The sequence below is a fragment of the Adiantum capillus-veneris genome, chromosome 17 (genome assembly GCF_014529385.1).
Source record: "Adiantum capillus-veneris isolate H3 chromosome 17, ASM1452938v2, whole genome shotgun sequence".
Taxonomy (NCBI): Eukaryota; Viridiplantae; Streptophyta; class Polypodiopsida; order Polypodiales; family Pteridaceae; genus Adiantum; species Adiantum capillus-veneris.
In genome coordinates, this window is record NC_140947.1 from 137,655,477 (window position 1) to 137,663,753 (window position 8,277).

The following is an 8,277-nucleotide window of genomic DNA, read 5'->3' on the forward strand; positions in this document are numbered from 1 at the left end:
TAGGGGCCTAACCCTAACTTATACGCTTATCTAACCTCGTAAAGAACCCCTTCCCTTGTACTTACATGGTAAAATAAATTTTTGATGGTGAGTCCATTGGGCCACAAACATAGCATAATTGTCTATCGTTGTGCCACTCAAGTATCTGCGAATTGATTTGATAGCATCCCAATGCTTCCTTCTAGGATTGGACATATACCCTACTAACAAATCTCACTGCATATGTAGTGTTAGGTCTTGTAGCCACCATGTCATGAGACTTCCACAAGATAAAACACAAGGAACATAAGCCATCACCACGGCTTTTTTCTCAATAGATTTGGGACAATCATTCTTGTTGAGTTTCAAATAGGCGGACAATGGAGTACACAATGACTTCCCCTTTTGCAAATTGAAATGCTCAAGCACTTTTTGCACATATTCTTCCTGAGACACGTACAACAAGTTGTTCTTACAATCTCAAGTAATGTGCATACCCAAAATATGATTGAGATTATCCAAATCTTTTATGTCAAATTGACTATGTAGCTTCTTATTTAGGCCACCAATGTCCTTCATAGAATGATCACCAATGAGCATGTCATCCATATAAGGAATGAGAATAATAATTTGTCCATTCCACGGTCTTTTCACATAAAGACATGGATCCTTAGTACTATGTGTAGTCCTTTGGATTGTGAGTCCACGTGTGCACAAATGCGTGCGTGTTCGGTGCAATATGGTGTGTGCGGGGAAGGGGAGAAGCACGAGACGGTGTGGGTGGAAAAACCTCTAGAACTGTGAGTGAGGAGCTCTTTATTCTTCATATAGAATGAATAAGGGTATGTACACACGTGGGCAGACGACCAGACACCGAATGTTCGGCCTCAGGCAAAGACGCAACGCCTTTATCCCAACAAACTCCCACTTAAAGGTGATGCACCAATAAGTGAGGCCTACTAGATAAACTACTAGTATGTACAAGAAACTAGGTGAGAGACTCTCTTAGCCTATGCCTACTGGCTCACTTTGTCGAACTACACACAGTCGTATCGGCTCTGGTGGTAGGTGAGCATGCGTACAGCAAAATTGTGCGTCCTGGCACCAACTCATCAGTCTCTAGCATGAGCATTTCAAAAAACTCCATGTCCGTCATCTGTGTCTCTAGGGAGAAGAACTTCTCTACCTCTACCTGCACAAACTCTGACAACACCTATTGTGTCTCACTAGAGCACTGTTGCTCTATCTCTATCTCTACAGAGTCTATTGGCATGTCCTGCACAGCTGAATGCTCTGTTTTGTGAGCATGTTGGAGCGCACCCATGAAGGAGACACATCTCATCTCTCGCTCAAAGCATGCCAACATCAAAATTGAGACTATGTCATCTCGTACCACAGATACATGCATAGGGTAAACCAAGCCACTAGGGCTCCCCTGGCAATCACTAGTAATCCGGAATGTATCTGGAAAGGCTGATCTCTAAGAAATATGTGACAGCCAAAATCTACTGACTGTCTCACTGAGATCAAGCTCTATCTCAGTTGAGGAATGTAACACACATGGCATAGAGTGTATGATGCACCACTAGGAAATGACTAACAAATGTCTCATGCACCCTCTATGTCAAACACCGAACCATCGGCCAAGTGCACACAACCAAATCTCCCACTAGAAAATTTTTTGAACCACTCACGACATGGTGTGATGTAGAAAGCAGCATTGCTATCTAGTAACCACTGTGGAGAAAGTGTGTTATCCATAGACATATCTACAAGAGGTACACTCGAGGTAAGCATTACATCACCATCACTAGCATAGACTGCTACTCGAATTGCGTCTCTAACATGTGTCAAAGCCTCATGTGCTGTCTCATACACTTGAAACAATGGCGCCTCATGTGCCCTGTGTGACCACAATGTCAACATCGTACGTATCGGCAAGAATGAGACCGCCGTCTCTCAATGTCACACATGTCTGTTGCCATAAGTGAATGCCAAAATGGAAACAAAGTGGGACATTACTCGACCACTATGCAATCATGAAAACCATGACCAATCACATCAAAACGGATGCTCATATATGCATAAAACAACTCCACAATTTGCTATTTGCAAGCATAATCTGGGACAAACTGCTCAACCGAGCGTAAAGCGCATAACCATATACGCAAGTAGAGAGCAAACTAGCTCAAAACGCATCCCACAAGAGAAAATTTCCTGTAAAAATTTACAAAAAATTGTGAAACGTGTGTTTGTCTATCTGTATCCACACAATCATACGCTAATCCGCACTCCTACGAGATTGGGTACAATACCACCAAACCGTGTCCAAGCTGATAAAACCTGTCAAAGTGGGAATATATCGACCACTGTACAAGATGGCATAACACTGCAAACTTTTATGGTGAGAAGATAGGGAAAACGAACAAAATTTCCTTTGCAAAATGAGTCAAAACTCAATGCAAATTGCAAGCCAAAAAACTATACATAACTGCCATAGTGGGAGTCAACTCAACCACTAAACCATCAGAGAGGAAACTGTGAATATGCATAAACCACGGCGAGAATTTGCGAAAAATCCAACAGATTTCCCCTTGTAAACTGAGCAAAAACACAAAAAACCTCACCAATACACATGAAAATAGACACTCAGTGTCTCAGGAGTAAAATCCACAAATGGCATACATAGCATTGCCAAAACCCTGGCAAAATCGCTCACTCTTGACCGAGTGTCTCTATGGACGTATACCTGTCCAACACTTATAAACCAGTGAACCTTCTACCTGCAAGCTAAATAGCTCAAACTATGTCTGCATAATGCATCCATAGCATGAAACTGCACTAAACCTTGCAAACAAGCTCTCTGTAATGCTCCACACAGTCGTATTGATTGCTACATGTGCCGCATAATCCACACTGGAAATATTGCAACTTGTGAGAAAAACCGCTAGAAACTGGCAAACACTTTCTCATCGATTGGTAAACTTGTCGATCAAAAACACCATTCAAGTGACAACTGCGCTTGATGGGGGAGGGGGGCGGGGGGGGAACCCACTCTAGAATGGTCCGTTAGAGCCGTATCTGTCAGTATGTGCCGTTGAAGCCAAAAACTGGGGAAAACCTCAAAGCTGAAATGCCCTGGAGGCTATATCGGAGTCGAGCCGCTCTATATGGGGCTAGAGGAGAGCCAATGCTAGTTTCACTCTATGCTCTCCTACTGTGTCAAGGTTGGGAAATTGTCGTTGATGTTGTCTTCCATCGTCGAGCAGAAGTACGCTAGTTCAATAGCCGCCTGATCGGTATCGAAACCAATGCGTCGATTTGTCAATGCTCAAAGCCGATGATGAGCCATCGATGCCGAGTTGTAGAGGGAAATTGCCCAAACGCCGAGAAAAACTGCCAAAATCGGTGTCGAAACCAATTTCAGAACGACTAATCATCGATACTCAAAGCCGATGCCAAGAGCTGTAGAAATCGGTGTTGAAACCAATGTGCTGAGGTGATTCTAATTGTCGATGCTTGAAGCCGTAGAGGAGGAATGCCGAAAAGAACACAAAAAACTGAGCCGCCAAATCAGTGTTGAAAAGTGATGCCAAAGCCACCTTCCACCGCCAGACGAGAGTCTCCGATGTCGAGGAGAACCAAGAAAATTGTGCCGAGGTCAGTTGATTCCCATGCTTACTCGCCGCCTATGGCCAAACACACTGTGTCTACTCTCTACAATCAAGAGAGCTCGCCAACTCTCTCTATCTCTCAAATTCTCTCTCTCATTCATTCGCTCTAACACCTTTGTAGTTAGCATAGGTAGTTAGGTAGATTCCTGGTTCATCAGCTTTCAGCTCCTTCAAGATGTCGAGCATTAAACCACGAAAGATGTTAAAGGCAATCTGAACAATTACAATTTGTTTAGCTTGGCCCTCCAACCAAGAACAAATAAGTGAGAGGTGAAAATCCACCGGTTTTTTCGAGAAGAGTAGTTCAAGATGGTTGAGAATGAACCAAATGGCATGATCAAACCACATGATGCTAGATTTGCAAGAGGCTTTAGGGCCAAGAAACTTGCAAGCACATTTAACATAGCGCCAAAAAACATACAAGATGGAATCAATGTAGAAGTCATGGTTACTTTTAGCAAACTCCATGTTCACTTTAGTACGGATGTAAAGGCGAGTATTGGAAGGGCATTTAGAATGGTCAATGAAATTGAGGTTGAAGGGTGCTTTGATGAGCTCTCCTTTGTCAAGAAATTGTCCACCTTTTAAGATTTTGAGTCTACAGTCTTCGACAGTAGAGGCAGGGAGATTGGCTAGGTAAACCCATGTTGCACTGACAAGAAAGCTTTGTTGGGAAGAACCCACAGCTGGTGGTCTACACCAAAGGACTCGATTTCAATCTGTCTAACAGGTAAGAAAGGAAAAATCTTAGAGATTTTTGGCACCGCTTCTAAGAGGCTGGAGTCATTGAGGGAACAAAGATTATTCTGGAATTCTTTGATAGCTTAAAGTGTCGCACTATCCCTACAAAAAATACCACCAGTTTGTGGGATAGTCAAGGTAGCAGGTGTACAAACGAAGGACAGATTGAGGCCGCACAGCTTCCTTAACAAATTAGACAAATTTGTCCCAGAGGAAGAGAATAGGGCAAGCTCTTGTTGGTATTGCAGAGAGAGAACGAGAAGTTGGACAATGTATTGAGTGATCAAATTAACACCTTCCTTCGAGTCTTTGTCTAAGGTGGCCAAAACTTTAACCCAATCATTAAAAGACAGCAAGTGTAAGATAGACATTTTCTTGTCTAAAGTATGATCTGAGTCGTAATTAGTTGAGAAGCATCCAAGTTGTTAATACATCTGAGAACTAGAGATGTGGCTATAGAGAGAGGCTCAGAGGTCAATTTCAATCCTTGAGAGAGAGCAAGAGTCTGCAATATATCCAAAAAAGTAAAGTGAGGATATACTTACTTACAGTAGTAATTAATATAGTCCTTGGCCTTTCTAGCAAGGAGGGGTCTTGTTCTAATTGCTAAGGCTTTTTTTCGTTTGCTATTTTTAAGGTACAACTTAATCTGATCCAGAATCTTTGTATGATTCTCAGGGTTGTGTTTCACACTCATGCGAGTTGTCATTCTAAAGGGTTTGTGGTCCTGAAAGAAAATATAACAACATGAATAGGATCATATTCAATAAGTTGGGCCTGCAAACCTTAAACCGGCAAAGTCAAAGACTATAATAGTTGTGAGCAGGAGACCAGAAAAATAGTCTAAGAAGGACCACCTAACACCGGTCAACCAGCCAGGGGATTATAGACTATGGGTCAATCCTAGAACTAAGTTTCCAACATAGTTTCCAAAGACAGCATCCCAGTTTTCCCAGAGAGAAAAAACCTTATGTATAGGATGTGTGTGTAGCTATTTTACCATAAATAATATGACATAATTGAACTTTTAAATTCAAAAGAAGATGGCTTTGGAAGAAATGAAATGATAAGTACAAAAACAATTCAGTCTTAGAATTATTTTTTACAATGTTGGTAAGAATTAAGCCTCATTCCAGTTATACAAAGTAATAGAAGAACTTCCCAAGCAGTAAGTGAAAGTGTAATCCAGTGTAGGACAGCTTGCCAAAGCTAAAAAAACCCTTCCAAGATAAGATAGTGTCCTTACCTACATCCATCCAAACAAGACAACAATTCAGTTAGCCTTCGATGTGTTTTACAGGTATCAATGGACCATACCAGTTGTTATCCATGTCCATCTTATAAGCTTTTTTCAAAAACCTTACCAAGCTAAGTCCATAGATTTTTAGAAAAATGTTAATTATTCTCCCATTTTTTAATAAAAAACCTAGAGTTCTTAATGAATATCATTTTGATTAGAAGGCAATCACCCCTTCTAATCCAAGTGTCTGAATCCACCATCATTTTGAAGTCATTTAGTTTCTAAAAACCCAACCAAGTGTAATAAAAATGAGAAGTTTTTCTCAAAAATTTTCCAAGTTCTCAAAATTTAGTAAAAACACCGGTCAGAAGTCCATAACGGTAGAATGATCTCTGAAAAACCATTACCACTTAACCATCTTTCTTTTTCACCGAAAAAAAATTACCCCATATGTCATGTTATTTACCATGTCTATACTTACCTTAGTACTCAAAGTTTATCAGAGGAGCACCATTAGCCCAAGTTAATATATCCAAACTGAATACAGTATAGTCCTTAGTGCGGCCATGGTAAAAACGGCCCAACATTTTTTTACAAAAACAAACTACAGCGCAGCTTGACAAAGAACAAGACGGCTAGCCAACAGTCTATGTATGTTTAGGCAATGCACTGTATAGCTTAGCCTAGCCCATTAGGTAGTAAGAATAATTGGATGGTGCAACCGGGATCAAACCATTCCAAGAGCAAGAGCAAAGTAAGATAGAAAACTCCGACCCCTTAAGTAATTATATATGCCAACCAAGATTACAAAAACTATGTACTAACGGGTCATCGGTAGGCCCTTTACTGTATCAGATTACCTCCAAGAACTTTTTGTCAAGCAAGGTAACGCAGCGGCAATCCCAAGAGGACAACCCATTGCTAGAGTAGAGTAGTCATATACTCACACCAATTGATGACAGAATTTTACCAAGCAGCCCAGCAGTTGGTAATCCATACCCGGCTAACAGAGAAAGACAGTTTTTATGACCACTAGCAAAAACAGCGACAATATTAGTTAATCCATGTCGTATGCTGACGCTCACTAGGCCACCACGGTGTGCTTAGTTCTCCTCAACAAATACAGTCAGTTTCAACAAAGCTGCAGAAAAGAGCCCTCATCAAAAAAGGCCAGAAAAACCTCATGCATTAAGCAACCAGTAAATACGAATAACACCTTTATCTTTTACAGTGCCCGTAACTTACCACAATCACCATGGCATAGCATGATTAGCCATATATGCTTCCCACCATGGAGTATCACAACAAGGTTTTAGAGCAAGAGCATCATGCTTAATATAAAACACCCTCTACAATAGTTATATCAAAGTAAACAATGCTCCCCTTTTCTTTATTTTTTTAAACCTACAAGGAAATACACATGGGCAAGGGGGCCGACCTGTGTGTGTCAGTAGTAGTGAGCTCCATGCTTCAATGTCAAAACACAACGCAAATCTTTTTAGGCAAGGCAACAACAAACAAAGCTAAGTGAGGGCTAGAGAAGTGCCCTCACCTCTTTATATAGAGGAGGGAGGTGGCCGGCCAGATCGTAGTAATGAGCAAATTTTCCATGAGTGTACCGACTCCATTACGCAACAGTGAGGCAACCTCTGGTTGCAGAGAGAAAGCCCCTGCGCCTTCACGGCAGCAAGTATTGGTAGTAGGGTAGTAAACTACTTAGGAAAAACCTACATGCAAGTATTACAGATGGGCCTAGTCCCATGGTGTGGCGGTGAAGTTAAAAAGATAAGCCAAAAACTTCATTAAGTACCACAATGTGTGTGTGTGTGTGTGTGTGTGTACCTGCCCTAAACCAGGCGCCATACACAATGGGTCGGCAGTAGGCCCATTGTGTATGGGCCTACTACCTTATTAGAGAAATGAGCTTATCTTGGTTAAAGTGTAACCCAGGCCAATCATGCGGAGTAAGAGATTGTGTAATTGTGTTTAGGACCTGGTTTCTGTTAAACCCGTTAAGGAACTATATTTTATTAGTAATTTAACATCCTCCCAGGCAAGGAAATAGTCAGAGGAGGAATAGAAAATTAAATGTAGCAAGATGATACACGAGCTAATAGCAGCCTTGTGAGGCCTATTGCTATTCCTTTTAATGAACTCCACAGGTGGCAGTTTTAGGAGATCCCTTTTCCAAACATACTTTAGTTCATAACTTCTAATAGAAGGAAAATGAAGAGAGATAGAAAGCTTAAGGAATTGTACTGAAGTGCAAAAAGCCCCATTGGGTGTCTTGAACTCATGTAAAGAAGTAGGTTCAATCCTTAGGCAGTGAGGAAAAATCCATCAGATTTCACTAAGGAAGTCTTTATTGTTGATGCTTAATAAGTCATCCATGTATCTGTAGGTATGTCCAAATTGTGAAAGATTATCCTTGCCGGTTTCCATGGCCATGAGAAATCATTTGTATTCAAAGTAGGCAAGGTAAATATTACACATAAGTGGAGAACATGAGAACCCCATGGGAATAGCAACCCCAGACATTGGTTAAAACATAAACCGCCAGAGGTGATGGTACAATTATTAAGCAGCCATGAGATGTAAAGACAAAGCTTCTCTTCGTTGAAGTGTAAGGGGGTGTATAGAGTA